This window comes from Parus major, chromosome 4 (genome assembly GCF_001522545.3).
Source record: "Parus major isolate Abel chromosome 4, Parus_major1.1, whole genome shotgun sequence".
Lineage (NCBI taxonomy): Eukaryota > Metazoa > Chordata > Aves > Passeriformes > Paridae > Parus > Parus major.
The window spans coordinates 25,097,484-25,115,246 of NC_031771.1; the positions used below are offsets into that span (position 1 = coordinate 25,097,484).

General features: G+C 41.3%; 1 long non-coding RNA gene across 3 annotated transcripts in view; it reads right to left on the reverse strand.

The window, feature by feature from the left end:
• Positions 1-17,600, reverse strand: part of LOC107203261 — a 39,253-nt gene extending 21,653 nt beyond the window's left edge. Inside the window, exons 1-2 of one of the 3 annotated variants that reach the window (XR_004497044.1) lie at positions 17,249-17,600; positions 11,111-13,796 (exon numbers count right to left, since the gene is read on the reverse strand). This is a non-coding gene — a long non-coding RNA (uncharacterized LOC107203261). Of the gene's footprint in view, positions 1-11,110; positions 15,108-17,248 lie in introns of those variants that run through there. The other 2 variants (XR_001521095.3, XR_001521094.2) reach the window with 2 other exon arrangements.
• Positions 17,601-17,763: the final 163 nt, after the last annotated feature.

Genomic DNA, 17,763 nt, shown 5'->3' on the forward strand with positions numbered 1-17,763 from the left:
AAACAGTGAGCTCGATTCATCCTGTGCTCAGTTTTTGCAGATGACAGCTGCTTTTGAAAGCGTGGCTCCACGGCATAGCTTCTAAAGAAGCACATCTTTAAAAGAGCAGGGATTAGGGGATACAAAAAGGGACTTTGACTGTCACGTGCCTGGCAGGCCACAGGCCAAACTGTTCTGAAGACAATCTACCAGGAGGCAATGATGCAAGTGAGAACAATCCAAATGCTTTCACAAAATATCCAGTTATTTAAAGTGTGCCTGTAGAAAAAAATTACTTCATAGGTATGGCTAATACTAGCACAAAATCTAATCGTCCCCAGTAGAAGAAGCTGGAAAAACAATTTCCCTAAGCACTTTTGTAACCACTGATAACCATTGAATTTGTAAGCTACAATATTTTAGAGCTAGTTAAAGGCACAGCATTTCTAGCTTCTATGAAAGGCTTTTTTTTTTTTTTTTTGTAACTCAAAAAACACTGGTTATTTCAGTGTTTATTACAGCTATTTAAATATCCTCACAGGTTTAGGTGAATTGAACTGAGACCTCATGACTCACCTTAAATAAACTAATGTTTCTTATCAGCCAGGTTTAGTTTAAATTTATTTTTTTGTGGTTTGACCAGTCATTCATTCCTGCAGTTGAGATAAACAGGTGAAGTTATAATTTTTTTTCCCTTCATTTTCCTGGACAGTTTGTCTCGGTTGTGGGTGCCAGCTAAGTATTCTGTACAAGTTTACTGTACAGTGTATGTCTGTTCAGGTCTGCTCCTCTGGAATTCATCAGAGTATTTAGTGCTGCATAAAAAGGATGCAGGAGGGCCAAGTGAATAAGGTAGGGAAGGAGAATCTACAGCTTTCACTGTGGTGTGAATCGGGCCACAGGAGACTAGGTTATAAAATATATTTTTCAGAGAGGAAGTTTAGAAATAATCTAAACAGTACAGCTGCACATATCAGTAGGTTTCAGTGAAAAAGACAGCTCAAGATGCTCCTGTTGAAATAGTTTGGAGGAGGGAAGGCAAGGGTTTTTCTGACAGATGACAAAACCACTTCATTAATTGATTATTCAGTATCTGTAAAGCAACCATCTCAAAGTATCAGAACGTAAGCACTTCTTGTTTTCTTCCTTTGCAGAAAGTTCAAAAGTTTAATCTAATTTTGGAATTTTCTCTGAGCTCGCTGAACAGATACACAGTATAATAACTTAGCTGTGCCTTCTGTGTTGAAGTGTGAACATAATTTACTGTACAGTGCAGGCTCAAAAGCTGACCATGCCTTACCTAATTCTAGCAAATTTTCTACCTCTTCCATATTTTATATTAAAGGGTACTCTGATGTAGAAAGTCAATTCAAACATGCACAGCTAAGCATATGCCAAAGATAAAGCATTTTTCGAGGTCCAGTAGAATCAGTGCTGTATCTAGGTTTCAGAGTATAATCAAAACCTCTGATTTGACCAAAAACAAACAAAAAAGTCTGTCGTTTAACAGGACTTCTTATTCTTTAGTGTGAGACCTGCTTGAAAATTAGTATGGGTTTGTACAAATTGACAGGGCCTGCATCCTAACCTCAGTGAGATGGTGGCTGTGGGATAAGGGCAAGCTGAGGGAATTTGCGGGCGGTCTGAGCTGCTTTTCTCAGCTTAGACTGTGGCAAAGCTGCACTCTAGTGGAACTGAGGCAGAAACACGCTCTGGGTCACAACTCCTCAGCCCCTTAGCCTCTGCCAAGGGGCTTCTGTGTCTGGAGGTGCCTTAAGGAATGCTTATGGACAGGTTATTTTCCCACAACATTTCGTCTCTGTGGACCCCACTGTTTTCAGTGACCACAAGTGCCCTATTATTTAAAATTATCGGAGATTCTAAGCACCTTAAGTCAGGACATGAGTTCTTTATAATATGTCCTGAGAGCACCAGACCTTCAGGCTGCTTAAATCAGTGTTGATACACAAAAGTCAAGTAGTGGAGCCAAAGTTGGAGTTATTGCCAGTAAGTGAGTTAAAGCGAGGCTAAGATCAGTCCCTGCTGTTTGAAGAATACAAGATGTGCCTTGGAAAATGTCCAGACCTCACCTGACAGGAAAATAGATTAGAACTAAAGGGGTTTTGGCTGCTACATAGCAGCCAATAGCTCCAATAGTTCCAGAAGTAACCCTTTGTGTTGTATTAATTTCACTTGTGTGAACTCTGTGTTCTGAACATAGCTGGAAAAAAAAAAAAAAAAAAGCATAAAAAGCCTAATTCAGCTGAGCAAACAACACAAGAGTGAATGCAGAGTTATTAAAAATACAGGAGATGCAGGAGGGAACACATTTTGTGGCTGAATATTATATACCTTGAAATCAATTTGGCTTTACAAGCAGAGATACCACTGCAAGTTTTGCTGCCATCTTCTGTGACAGGGCCAGCAGGTCTGGACTCTGGGTTGCTGTGCCACAGGGAAGAGGTGAGGATGCCAAAGAATCTGCTGTTCACAGATTAGAGAGGAATTTGTGGACACTTCTACTCAGCAGAAATTAACTTTGTTTCTTCTTCCAAAACAAATGCAAAAATTTCAGTAGGATTTGCCAAATATTCTTGGCATGAGAAATAGAATTGAGGAAACATTTCTTTTTTGGTGTTTTTTTAATGAAGTACTTAAAGACCGTCTGCGGTAAATTTTGGGCTACCTATGATCTTATTTTCACTTTTGAAGACTGAAAAAAATAATTCAGGACAAAAAATGTGAATCAGAAATGGTTTGTGTGACACTTGCTCTAGAGAAGTACTCATTCTAGAGGCTCTGGAGTTTGTGGTCTATGTCGTGTCTCTGTTGCTGGTGGGCCCTCAGCTCTTAGAGGAAAGGTGCATCAGGCAGGTCACAATTACATCTCAGATATGCCCTTGCTGTGTGCACAGCAGAGAGCTTTTGAATCTTTCCTGCTATCTGTGTGTGCACAGCACCGTGAATCTGGTTTGACAATCTAGAATTCGCACTAGTACTGCCAATAACAAAGAAACATTCTCTGTCTGAATATCAAGTCCTCATTTTGTGCTGAACATTTTAGCCTGCACACTGAATTGCAGATTTTGTGATAGAGGCAGCACTTCAAGATGCTAGTTTCAAAAATACAAAGATAGTTTAAAAGCTGTTCACAGCTGATTTAGGGGAAAAAAGAGACACACAAGGGACTTCCTTTCCATGATAGCTGTGCCTTCATCTCGACTGTCAGCAATGTGATTCTGTCACAGGCTTCCTTTGCAAAACATCAAAATACCTCCCTTTGCAGGGCTAATGTTAGCTGTCTCTTTTTGAAATGGCATCAAGGGAATGTGCTTTTCCAACTTCAGTTTCCAAAATGAGAAGCTAAGGTTTGAGCTCTTCTTCTTGCACTGAAGAGCCCAAGTGACTTAGTATCTTCTGTTTCAGAGAACACTCTCCTTTTGTTCTTAATAAACCACAGTCTCCATCATTAGCATTTTTAAAAATAAATAAAAAACCAAAACAAACAAAAAAGAAACCCCCAAAAGACACAATAAATTTCTTTCTTTTATTCCAGTCATCATAAAGCTGTAGCCCATACATCATCAGTCAGGTGCATGAATAAAACATTATGAAGCAATTCTTCTTCTGCCTTGTCCTGTTTCAGTCCCTTTTCAAGTTGTTGGCTTCAGGCAATAATTTGTCAATGCAGGTGTGCCATGTTTTCTTGTGACTGCAGAAGCTGGAAAAGTGACTTTGAATAAAGGAGGGTGGAAATTCTAAGGCTGTAGCAGCACTGGGCCTAAAGGTAGGGCTGTGAGCTGACAGGGACCATCATCTTACAGCTGTGCCCATCGAAAGAGACTTTTACCTTCAGAGAATGGGGGAGAGTTATTTCAGAAACTGATTGTAACACTAATTCAGTAAAGGCAATTAAGGTTAAGGGTCAAGGATGTGTTTCATGTCTGTCCTATGCTCCTCTAAAAATAGGCAGTTCCTCTACCCTCTCACACTCCCACGGTTAAATAGTGAGGCAGAGCAAGGATTGGACCTGGCCCTATGAAAGCAACACCCTATTCAAATAAATTTGTCTTAACAAGGTCATGAAATCACAGTCCAAAATAGAAAGCTGTCCACCTTCCCTGAGGTCTCTGGAAGACTGAAACCTCAAGAAGAATATCAATGGTTCTCCAGGTGCTGACATTCTCCTAAATCTCCCCATTGCTCATTTGCTTTAAAATCTGGCATCAGCACTCTTTGAATCAGGCTCTAAAATTCTACTTCAATGCTTTTGTTGTGAGCTTTGAGCAGGAGATGTTGCCTCTTGCAGGAAGGAAAACGTTGAAATAAAACAGAAGGAGGAATAGAGGGAGAATATAAAAAGATATTCAGATTTAAATAAAGCCTCTTTTGCAGATGCTAGGGTTAAGGTGCTCAACAATCAATACAGCTGACGTTTTACTCTAATTGTCATCCTCGTTGCTCTTTTCTATCAAGCCCACATGCTATGAGAAGCAGTGAAGAGACAATTTCATATCTACTAATTATTATCATGATGTTATTAATTTAGACTAAGGATAATAATAAGATTGGGTGTGTGTAGAAAGAATTCATTATGAAATTAATTGCACTGATTAGGGTCAACACATAAGATAAGGTTTATAAAGCATTTTAGAAACAATTAGTTTTGATGGCTATTTGGCATCCTAAGACATGTAAATCTAGAGCACACATTTTACATTTCTCCCCCCCTCCCCATTCATATGCTAAGTCCTCTGATAAATGCAGCTTGTTCAAAAGAAAATTGAAATCAGTGGATTGAAGCAAAGCTGGATAATGAGGTATTATTGATATATTCTGTAAATGCTTCAATTATTCCTGCCTTCGGGTTTGAAATTATTTCAAAGAAACAAAGAAATATATTAAAAATGGCTTTTTACAAAGTCAATTTTAATGTCTCCATTGCATTTGTGGTTGTTGTCTTTTCCCCTTAATAGATATAGAAAGGGCTTGATTATAGTTATCTTTCTGAATATACTGTTGCTTTTTGCAATTCCTTTCTCTTGACTCTCAAGGGCTCTCTCACAGAATGGTGGCCCTCAGTTATGTGAAGCACCTGTTCCCAATTCATCTCTGTAAATGAAACTTAACATGGCTTTGTCCCCTTGCATCCATAATGCCCTTTCGTCTTCTCTTTCTTTCTCCTGAATTCTTAAAGAAAACAGCTGACAGAAGGAGCTAGCAGAAACATCCTTTAAACCAAAGAGTGATTGTGCATTCAGGATGTTCTTTACCATAAAGGTCTGCTGCAGTCTACATTCCTCCCTGATGCAGCTGATTTTTTGGCACTTGATTTCGATGTGGCCATACTTGGTCAATCCTGACAGCTTTCACAGATCTCATCCTAAACACAGGCTGTTCACACCAAAGAGACTGTTTAGCTAAACTTAACCACTTCTGACCCAACAGGGGTCTGGACCTTGCTGCCACAACAGGTGGGCTCTCACAGGTTCATCAGTGTGGCTGCCCTGAGAGCAGACATACCCATTTAGATCTTGCTCATCTCCCTTTCTCACTGCCCGGTCACTCAGACCGACCATGGAAGCAACCAGCTCCTCTCCACAACAAATGAGAAGTCCTCAGGCTTTTTTGTTTTCCCAAGAAGCAACTGTCATTATCTCTATCTTTGCCCATGGGGAAACTGAGGCCCTGAGGTGCATGACTAATGTACCCAGAAGACCAAAGTGCTGCTGGCATCCAGCCTGTTTCTCCAGAGCCCTGGCACAGAAAGGACATTAGGGAGCTGTGGGTACACAGGCACAGCATATACGGCTTCCTGGATTCAAATCCCTGAGAAACGCAGGAGGGTGCAATTAGGAACGGAACCAGAGCTTACAGAAGTCAGTGGAAATCTTTCCAATCATTTCAACAGGTATCTGGCACCAGCCCCTGATGAATCCTCTGGGGCTGCCTGTTGCCTGCTCTGCGTGGTTCATTAACAACAGAACTCAGAGAGAGCATGCAGCTCCTCAGCTGGCAGGTTTGCTGCTATCTGTGCTTATCTTTCCATTGCAAGCAGCAGCTACCAGAGACAGGATGGGGAAAAGAATGTAAGAGGGGAGAGATCAGCCATAGCAAGTCACAAGAGGAAGCAGCTTACAGGAGTGGCAGGACCCCTTGTTCACTTTTGCCTGTCCCCCAGGAGCTTGGCAGAAAGCTGACAGCTCTGTGGCAGTCAGTAGAGCAAACATCATTTCTCAGCTTATATTCTGTTGCAAAAGTAGCTGGATACTGTGATTGATCGATGCTCCTGGAGAGTCAATATTCAGATCACATGCAGTAAATCCCACAAGCAACACCAAAACTGCAGTGACTGTGTCTCAGGACACTGCCAAATTCTCCTTCCCCTCCCACACCAGAAACCCACTAAGCTGATGGAGCTGATGTAAATGACATCAGCACACCAGAAGCTAGAGGCTGGCTCATTTCATTCTCAGAGACATCATCACTGGACTTATAGCTCCAAGGGAAAGTTCTAGAAAAAGCAACACTTTCTTTAAAAGAGAAAACAACATGGAGAGGAATTTTGGAGAGCTGCAGTAATGGGGTACAATACTCCAGCTGATATGCCACTCAAACAATGTCCTGCATCAGGACAAGGTACACTGTTTCTTTAGTCTAGTAGAGGAACAAAAAAGAAAATTAAAAAAAAAAAATAAAAAAAAAACACAAAGAAACCAAAAACAATCCCAAAAACCCCCCACCAGATTAGAAACAGCAGGCAGCTCTGCCGTTCAATACCAAGGAATAAAAATCAATTGTATGATCAATAGGCTTTTCTGTCCATAGGGCTTTGAAGATTCTGCTGTCATGGTCTCTGCTATAATTAGCACTTGATGAACTTAGAATGTTTGATGACTGTGAAATTGCATTCCTATGGAGACAATGCACATCTGGAATAACAGCATTCAGTTCAGGGGTCTGTGGAGTCTCACACCATTAAACACAAAACTTTGGAGTTTTCACTGTGAAAATGGGGCAACCTCTTTGACATGCTAATATCAGCTCTGGTCCACTTGCTCCTCAAATCACTGGTGTAGCAGATAATTCTTCAAAAAGCTCAGGATACACTTTTAAGCAACTACAAAGTTTGCTTGTTTAGGAATGAGTGTACTCTCCCAGCAGAAGACGAAGAGAGGCAGAATACCCTTACTTCAACACTTCAACTTCACCTTCACAGTCAGAATGAAGGCAGAATGGGGTATATCCCTCTATATATAATGTGTATATATATATATATATATATATATATATAATGTAGGGAGAGAGAAAGACTCATTAACAAATTAACCCATTCTAGCTTCTGTACAAAATAAGCTGCCTTGTGATATAGATTAGGAAACAGAATCTTTTGCTGGAAGAAAAAAAGAGAAAATGCATTGCAAACATGATTGAGGCCAGCTCAGAGTTTTGCAGGGCTGAGAATGCAAGGGAGATGTAGAGGAGAGTGTATGTTTTCTTCTCCAGACTGGTATTTTTCACTGTAAGCATTTCTGCCTTGCACACTAAATAAAAACAGCCCTCTCCTGCCTGAGCTGGGAACACACACTGGAAAAGGGAAGCTGAACTGGCAAAGACCAGACAAAGGGCAAAGAGAGGCTGATGTTCTCATGCCCAGAAAATTGGCCACACCCTCTGTTTAGAACAGAGCCCTTCATAGGGTCAGGATAAGCTGCACTAATGTTTCCACCTGTGCTGGTCATTTCTCATCCTGGCAACTGGACCCCGAGAAGAAAAGGCCCATTGTATCAGACAGCTATTTCCAAAGGGTGGACACACAAGACAGATCAGGTGGTGTCACCAGCCCTGCTTTAAGGGTTAATACCAAAGGAGTGTGACTTTCAGAAGACATTGGGTGAGAAGCTGACCCTCTCAGAACAAGGGCCCACAAATGGGGTGCACTGTGGATGCAGAATGGGAGCACTGTGTGACAGCTCAGACTGGCCTAAGCTGCCTTTCGCCCTACACAAAAGCCTAAAACCAGAAATACAGAAAATGAAGGCCTGCAAATGGATCTTGTCCTTACAGAGGTGGTCAGGGCCAGTGTTCAGAACAAGGACACTGGTTTTTACTATCATGCTGGCTGAAGCAGAGTCCCCATCAGAAGTCTCTCTTTTAGTGCTGCCTCCTCAATCATGGGAAAAAAATTATCTTCTGTCTCTCTGTACGTCCCACCACTGCCCCCAGAGTTCAAGGAAACAAATGTAAGGCTAAATATTCATAAATATTTTCATGGTTTCACTCTGACTACATGAGTTTTTGCACAGAAATTCAGCATGGATTGCTGCTTTGAATCTCACTCTTGATCTCTTCTGTTTTTAAGTGCGCTATGGGAAGCTTGTCATGAACCATGGAATATGCTGAGTTGCAAGGGATGATAAGGATCATTGAGTCTAACTCGTGGCCTTGCACAGGAGCCCCAGGAATCATACCATGGCCCTGACAGCATTGTCCAAACACTTTTGGAGCTTTGTCAGGCTTGGGGCTGGGTGTCTTCTCTAGGGAGCCTGAATCTATTGTGAAGAATAAAAAGTAAAATTGTTAGCACATTTCTAACATTCATTATGTGACAAGGTTAATGTATGGTAAGGTCTGAGGGCTGGATTTGAATCTATAGGGCTGATCTCAGACTTCAAACTGAACTTTTAAAGGTTTGTCCATGCTAACGCTGTTAGAATTTTCCAAGGCATTCCCATTTCTGATCTGTAAGGTCTGAAAGCTAACAGTTCTCTGCACATAAAAATGCAATGAAGGTAACACATTGCTGAAACAAGCAACACCTCATATTTAAAGACACCTGCAAAAAATCTGTGAATTTGGATCAAAAACAAAGAAAAAATTCCCTTCATATATGACATGAGAAGTACCAGTGTGTATTTTCTGTCTGCTTTTATAAGGTGCCTATAGAACGTTTTAAAGGTAGGGGTTAAGCATTCAACCTTTACTTTGAGCTTTCCTGCCCCTGAAGTGTTTCCATAGATACTTAAAATATAAGACAACCTGATCTTTGAAGGATGCTCTATTGAGTTTTCAGATATTATCTGATTGTAACACTTTACCCCTAACCTATTCTTGGCTTCTGCTTTGTATTATCATGAATCTCTAGTTTCTACCTGTAGGGGAAAGGTCTTAAGGTTTTTCCTTCAAACTTTAGTAGCACGGCACTGGGACCAGCTTTTGCTTCACCAATTCTTTGATCACAACAGAACTGCTACAAAACCATAAAGACTAGAAAAGCTTTTTTTAATTCCAGTTCCTACTGTTTTTAAACTCCCCGACCCCATCCCCCTTTCTATTTTTTTTTTTTTTTCCAGAAATTGTAGGTGTAATTAGCTGATATTTGCCATTCAGCCATGACAGGTAGCAAGACAACCTGAAGATCTGGTTCATCTTTGCTTGCCTATTTTGCAACCTGTTAAGTGGGTGGCAAAGGCTGTGCCAAATTTTTGTGTTGTCCTAAGGGCATATCCCAGCAGGCAGCCTGGAACATCAATTACTAATCTAATGCACATGCCTTGTCATACTCATCTGAACTGACTGGATCATGGTTCACATTTAGGGAAAAATCCCAAGCTGTGAGAGCTGGAGGAGCTGGGACACTGACCTCAATGAAGTCAAGAGAATTTACATCAGCCAGAGTAGCAGCTTCCTAGAGCTTTAAATCAGTGGAGGATTTCCCCCATTGTCCCTGGAAATGTTGCACAAAAATACAATGTTCCCTCTAGTCTCTGTTGTCATTGTCTTAAGCAATTACTGCTCTATATTCCCAAGAAAAGTGTGCAGCAGTATATATTTTAATCTCAAGGTGACTTACTGCCTGTTTTTCCGTGACGAGTGATGGGTGCTTTACTTCAATAGCTTTTATTAGTGGTGAGAAAAGAAAAGCCAGTGATCAGATTTTGTAATTGAGTAGAGAAGGTAATTTGCACTCCAGTCTTCTTGGAAATGAGGCTTTTTATTAGAAGAAGGAAAAGGTCTGAAAGGAATAACTGTCTTTCATGCATTGTGGCACATAAGAAAAAGGCTGGAGAACAGTGGGGGCTGTCCCTTTATTCCAATGTGTAGTTTATTCCTGGAGAGGAAAGCAGGGCTAAATCTTAGCCAGATCTCTGTGGCACTGACCAGTTAGCTGGGTCTCAGGGGTCCTGACTGTGGGCAGCCCTTGTAAGTACAGACCTTGTCTTGCACCGATGACACAAGACACAGCACAAAGAGGGATTGACTTCTGGAAGAGTGTGTGAATAACGTGGAAACCTGCATCACATTCCAGGCTGTACCTAAGGAGACCTTCTCTCCTGCCACCAGGCCACAGGAGCCAGCACTGCAGAAACTATGGAAATAGACAGTAAATAGATCTTTGATTGCTGACCTCTTTGATTGCTGACCTATTTGAGGTGGGGATACTGCTCCCACAAAATCTGATGTTGTGAAAAATGAGCCTTGTGTACTTTGAAGAAGCAGAAAGCCTCAATTTTAAATAAAAGGCTTGGAATTAAAGATGGTGTCAGTAATTTAATGAGTGAGATTGAAATCAGTGGCTCAGAGAGTTATGATTCCACTTAAGTAGTCTGGAACATGGCTGAAAGCCCAAAGACTTTTGTTTTACATAATATGAAGTAACATTTTTGACAAGCTTTGGCAAAGTTTTTAGGTAAAGCCTGCTTACAAGTTGAATTTACATTTCCATTTCATTATGAAATAGCAATTTCTTTTCATTTGCTTATTATAATCCAACATGAAACACAAACAGAAGGTGAAAATGCCAACTTTACTTTGGATTTCTTCAAGAAAAAGAAATTAATAGCAAAACTGCAGAAGCAGTTGACGATAAAGTTTCCACTGTCAGGAAAAAACAGAAAAAAAACAAAAAAAACCCTGCTCATTTCCTGATTAAAGAACAAAAGCAAGGACAGTGTTATTTTTCATAGACTTAAAAAACCCTAAACCAACTGAAATACTGTTTCCTCATTTTATACAACAGAATGGATTTTCTCACTGTTTTTGTCTCCAACTTTTCTCTGTCTGCAGGCTATTTCCCATGCCTGCAAAAACCAGAAAAATTTGCTGATAACGTAAGTAAAGAGGAACTCACTGTAGCAGAGAGGTGTGAATGGTGGAGCCAGCCTTGACAGGAGCTCAGAAGAAGATTGTTTGTTGCTCAGAGGGGCACTAGATGGTTGTGTAAGATGGGGACGGCAAGACCAGCTGTGACTACAGTCTGTCCTGAGACTGGAACAATCAGCTGCATCACTGCAGCAGAAGAAAAGAAATATAAACAAAACCTTCCCATTTAAAAATATTGTGTAACATCCTCTACCAAAATAATCAGCTTCTCAAGATAAACAGAGCCCAGGACTGGACCATCTGCACTTTTTGTTCATGTTTTCAGAGCATGGGAAATACAGCAACAACCACCACCATCATGAGGTGCAGCTGAAGAAGAAGATTTTAAGCACCATATATGAAGTTTTACAGTTCAAAATTACTTGGGGGATCTTCCAGATGAGACATGAATATGAACTGTAGATTTTAATAAAATGGTGTGGTTTTGGTTGCTGCCTCTACCTGATTTGGTAGCCGAGTATACAGAATAAAAAAATGAAGAGAGATAACCAAAGGGGGAAAAAATTACATTGCAAACACAGTTCAGCCAAGCCTTATTTTTCTATTGGCTAAAGAAGGAAGCTTCTTACACTTAATATGACCTAGAAACTGCACATTCCCCAGCAGCCCTAATTAGTTGAAGAAACTAAGCGTTTTACCACATAACCTTCAAATAATCTCTTTGAATTCACTGGTTTCCCAAGTGTTTCTTCCTTGTCCCATTTCATACAGTTAATGAAACATCTCAATCAAGGAGCAGGTTTTTATATGTGAGCAGTTTCTGTCTGCGTTCTAAAGGGCTGAGATTTGAAATAAATTACCACTCTTTGTTTTGTTCCTTAGAGTAAAATGAGTGTCAGCACCATATCCTCTTTCTGACCCAGAAATGATTTCTCAAGTACTTCACCTCCCTTTTTATCTCCAAAGAATACTTCACTATCTCAGGAGGAGGAGACTATGGGCATGGGAATCCAAAATGCTTTGTTTCTCATGTACAGCTGCTAACTGGAACATCCAGCCCCTCTCCAGCTTTGCCTTTGAGGTGGGGTATTTTGTTCTTCGCCCTGAGAAAATTCTTGTGAACAGAACACACTTCGTACTTGTCAGGGCACTGACATTGCCACACCTGGCACATATATATGTAAATAAAATTTTATCCAGGGCAGAGGGTCACAGGGGCACCCATGGAAGGCCTGTTTTCTTTTATTTTTCATCCAGCAGCTGTTCAGAAATTGCTTTTCAGTGACCTTTGGCCCAATTTTCTGGAGCAGATCTCCTGTCTAAAGTAGTGTCCAAAGTAGTGTCATTCCATTCAAAAGTCTGAGAAATTAACCCACACAGAGAAAGTGTGGAATGTGTGCAGCATTTCTACAGCTTCTTCTGACTTGCTCCTTGTTTTCCTCCACTCTCTTATTTCCACTATGACTAAGTAGGACAAATACAGTTGAAATTCCTATTGGAATTATTGCTATGGAAAATCCTGTACTAAGGGGAAAATCTGTTGGAGTTTAATCTATATGAAATATCAGGCCACATAATTCAGATGGTTAAAGTGTTCATGTAATACAGGCACTTGATGACCTTCCGATTCTGAGGACTGGTTGGCTCAATGAGCAGTCCCAGAATCCTCAGCAGGGTCACTGTTTGCCTCTCTCTCTCCCTTTGAACTGCACTTAGTTAAAAACTTTGTCAAGAGATTTATAAGCTTATCAGTTTTGAGGTCAGCTGGTAAGCAATAGAAGATGAAGTCAACTAATCTGTAAAAGAATTGTTAAGATTGTTTTTTTCTAAAAATGCTCAACTAAAATATCATTTAAAATATGAAAAATTATTACTGGATTTTCACAAGAAGTCCAAATTCTGTTTGTGCTGAAGTTGTGGGGGTTTAGAATAACTGAAGAACATTGTGTGTGTGAAAGTGTTCCAGTGAAAACATTTGGCCAGCCCCAACAGACTCCTACAAAACTTCTTCCTTTGTCTCACTGTTACAAATGTGGGGGTAAGTACATAATGGAGTAAAGAAATTACTTATTGACCAAGGCTTTTATCTGTTCACTTTCTGAAATAAACAGACATTGTTGTTTTGAAGGCTATAAAAACTACAATGCAAATGCAAGCTTATGATTTGCAGCACTATAACCCATTAATGACTAGGCACAAGGAAGGGAGCAAAGGCCAAAAAGAGAAGAGATGAAAGAAAGCAGGGCATACAAATCTAACCTCAAGAACCAGCTGGAAACTATCCATCAGAGGGTTTCCTAATGGAAAACAACTTCAACAAAAATGCAAATTGTATTTTCACAATAATTATTTCAAGTCCACATTGGGAGAAATTGCAATGAAGTTATGTTATTTCAACAGTTTTCAACATTTTCAAATCCTACTTTAGGTCATAGACAAATGCTTAAAGGTTGAAATACCCCTGGGGGAAGGGGGGGGGCGGGGGGGGCGAGGAAAGTTGTCCAGACTTGCTTGTCCACTTGGATCTTCCTGAGTAAAATTTTCTTTTGACAACCAAATTCTTATCAGGTGGAAGGAAACCCAACAGGTCAGAACCTGAGTTGTCATTTGGCTCACAGCTTTGACAGCCTCTGTTTTCCTGGATATTCTTGGAGGGATGCTGTTCAGAGAAAGTGTTCACTTCTGGCTCCAGATGCATTTCCTTTTCAGAGTGTCTGGGGACACAGAGAAACCAATGCCATCAGTGTTCTGCACCATGTTCTGACTTCTCACAGTGGGGTAACAGAGTGGGTTAGTACCGGTTCAGTGTCACATAAACACATCACACACCTGTTCTGCTGCACCTATCATTCCTCTCCCAAGAACTGCTCCTTTTCTTCATGTGTAAAATTTTACAGCTGCTTGAAAACGTGACCATGTTTCTGGCACTACTTTTGCCTAGAAGCGATTCACTAACTAGGAACGTTGTGAAAAACGCAGTTGATTCTTGTTTTCAGCTTGGGAAAAATAAAGCAGGCTCGTCATCCTCAGCCGAGGTGTCCAGCGCACAGCCGGGATGTTCCTGCAGGCTGGAAGAGCAGTGCAGGAGCTGGTGGACTGCTGGCACCATCTAGTGATGCCCGTGGGCTTGCACAGCTCCCTCCTGCATCCTGAACCCTGGCTCAGAATGCCAGAGATCTCTGGAAGGAAAAGGCAGGGGGAAACAACACTAAAACTACAAATAGTGTTACAAGGACTACAGTTCTGTCCTTGGCATCACCATTTTTAAGTGTTTTTTCCTCTGACACACCATGTAACACTGAGTTAAGCACATCTACACCACATTTGTATGGATAGATAATGAACTTTTTCCAGGGCACAACAGAGTGCTACTTACTGGAGAAACCAAGATGCAATGGGAAGGGTCAACCACATTTCCACGTGGATTTTTCTGTAAATCCAAAGTTTTCTGTTTAAAAAAAAAATCTAGACAAACCCCCAGGCTTTCTCTCCTCCCTGCTGAAGTTGTCAGCTCTCATATCTGCTCATATGGCAACAAGGAGAATTTACACTGGTCCTCTTTTAGAACCTTTTGAAAGGCTTTCAGTGGGGACATTAATCCTTCTCTTGGTCTCCTCATCTCTTGGTGAGACTGGGCTTTGGTTCCATTGCAGAAATCAAGGTGGAAGGTGCTGCCAGCTCTCACCTGCCATGAAGGTGGGCTGCAGGGGAGAGAAGACCTGTGTTGGTTTCCCACTTTATTAACAACAAGTTGCTCTGTTGTGAATTTGACTGTAGGTTCCTCACTTCATGCCAGGCAGGTCCTTTAGTGGTGCCTTGTTTTTCCTGACTGCTCTTCTGCTTCCATACTGGCACAAATCAGAAGGGAAACAGTGCAGTGCTCAGCCCTCCCAGGACTGATATCACCTGTGAAGCTGGACACATCTTTTCTTTCTTGCTGCCCATCTTTGGGAGGAGATTTTTTTTGGTCAACCAAAGGCTTTTGTGACTCTGTCCTCTTTTTTTTTTTTTTTTTTTTTTTGGTCTGTTGTTGTATTTTTTTCCTTTTGAGGAAAATTAATCAATGTATTCAAGGCCATTTTAGGCTCTGTAATATCAAAATCAGGCCAGAAAAATTTCTAGGGGAATTGAAAGCCAGTTGTAGCTTCAAAATCTTCTTTCTTTATAAGACATTCCAGAACTGCCATCAAATTACAGGCTCAGAGTTGAAACCAAATGTTGAGGCTGACCAGAACCAGTAGATGAAAAACCATTGTTTTCATCTACTGGCAGATATAGGAGGTCAAAATCAGATTACTTTAAAAAGAAAATATTTTCTTTCCTCTGTGTTCCTTCTTCTTAACCAGTGATCTGAGTTTTGGTGATCTCTTGAGTGCCACATCGCTGTAATAACAGCAGTATTACATTATGATACATAGCAGTATTATACACACTAAAGACCGTAGAAAAGGTAGAAGATCACAGAGATCATCAGGTTGCAGAGACCCAAGGACAAAGCAGGGGGCTTTGCCTGAAGAGAACTGGCTGGAGAGAGAGGTGTCCATTTCCAAATGAGGTCAGCTCGTGTCCTCAGCCCAGGCAGGAGTTGGGTCACACCCATGGAGTGCAGAGCAAGGTGATCCCTAGGAAGAGGTTTGCTTAGCTACAGCTGGCCCAGGGGCATTCCACTGGAGTTCAGCCCTTGCCAGGGAAGGAGACATACCCTGTAAATTCATGCTGAGGCAAGAGATCTTGCCTGGGACTTTGTGTTATGTCAGGGAACCAAAAAGAGACCCCCAGCCCCTGGAGTGGTGCTTGGAGGACTGGCCCAGGAATGCATACACTTTGTGGGGATGAGCACTGCTCAGAAATGACAGGGTTTGGTTGTTTTGGTTGTTTTTTTAATTAGAAGTGGTAAATAGGAGTCCCAAGTCTCAGGATCTGTGCTGCAAGTTACTAAGCTCTTAGTATAACTTCAATTACATTGCCTGTCTCCATAGACTGCTGTGTAAAATAGGGACAACTCTTGCTGGAATTGTCAGAGCATTTCCAGGGTTTGCTGGCTAATGCTTGAAAAAAAGGCATAGAAACTTTGAAAGAAAATTCTGTGACAAAGAATTCAGGAGCTAGAATTAGTCTCCTGAAAACAAAGCAAAAGAAAGAGTAAATTTGTGTTAAAAAAACCACAACAAACATGACTCTAGTTCTGCCATGGGGAGCAGAGAAGCTGTTCACCTAAAAATTAACTTAAAAGCTATTGGTGACTTCATGGGGATTTTATTTTTTTCTTTTGAACTTGAGGGCAGAGAAGATGGGGAGGGATGAGAGCAGAAGTGAGGTGCTCTCCATTTTTCCTGCAATTGTGCTAAAACTGAGGTTGACATTTTGTCCCCAGAGATTAAGCACCTACTCACAGTCCATTCTTTTATTAAAATTACCCAAAGAGGTCTCACCTGAAGAGTTAAGTTGCTGAGTGACATCTATATATGAGATATATATATATATATATATATATGAGCTGATAGATGCACTTTGCAATGCCTCAGGGCACTGTCAACATCCCTGTCCCTGCCATCCCCACCAAGGGACCAGTCACTCCTCCCACTCAACTTTTTGCCGTAACTCTCCTTTGGCTTTTTTTGATGGAAATGAAGCCAGCAATAAAACTCATCCATCCCTCAGCTGCAGCACAGCCTCTGCTGCAGATGACAGCACCTAGAGCACTCTGACCTATACCAGGCTAAAGGAGACCAAGAAGGTTCCTTTGACGAGGGCAAGGGACAGGTTCTGCTGCCTGGCAAGAGCCAGGGTGCATTGCTGCAGGTCTGGTGCTTCCAGCCAAGGGGGAAATGCAGAGAGCTCAATTTACTAAGGCTAAGAATATAGCCTGGGCAAAGGAAGGATCTATCCTTTTAGATCTGCCTTTTTCTATATAAAGCTTTTATTACACATATATACACTTATATACAAGAACAGTATTAAAGCAATTTATGTCAGCATAGCTAAGCTTTAAAAACAAACAGAACACAACCACACAACCACCAAACCAAAATCAGGAGCCTAGCATTTCAGCTCCTTCAGAGCATTGGCAAAGCCCAAATGAGGCAGCTGAATTAAGACATGAGCTTGCTCTGTCCCCATACAGGCCATGAGGAAGCTAAGCCATCCCTCACACAAGCCAACTCACCTTTTGGGCAGCTCACTGTGTGGGCAGGACCTCTTGCTGGCCTGCAAGGTACAGCAGAAGCGTGCATTTGTGCTTGGCTACCTGGTTCTGTTAAAAAACAAATTAGCACAAAGCAGATTCTTAGCACGTTTTCAGCCCAGCAGACTTTATCCTGGCTTTCTACTGGGACAAAAATAGCAGGTTTTTTGCCAGGGTGCAAGGAACTAGTAAAAGATAAGGATGACCTGACTGCAGGTTTAAGGGAAAATGATTTCTCAGGTTGCCAACCCACTTGGGTTCTCTGGATAAGCCTGTCGCCCTGAAAACTCAACTTCTGAGCTTGCTAACATAGTTTTCTAAGGACTTTCCCAGGACAGTAACTGTAAACATAGATATGTGTACATTCTTTCTGTTACATGTCTTGTGATGGGCATCTCTCATGGCCAGTGCAGTGAGAAAGTGTTATCCTGACCATCCAATCCCTGGCCATGGTCATAAACCTATAAATCCTAGGAAGAAAAATAAACTTTCTCTTC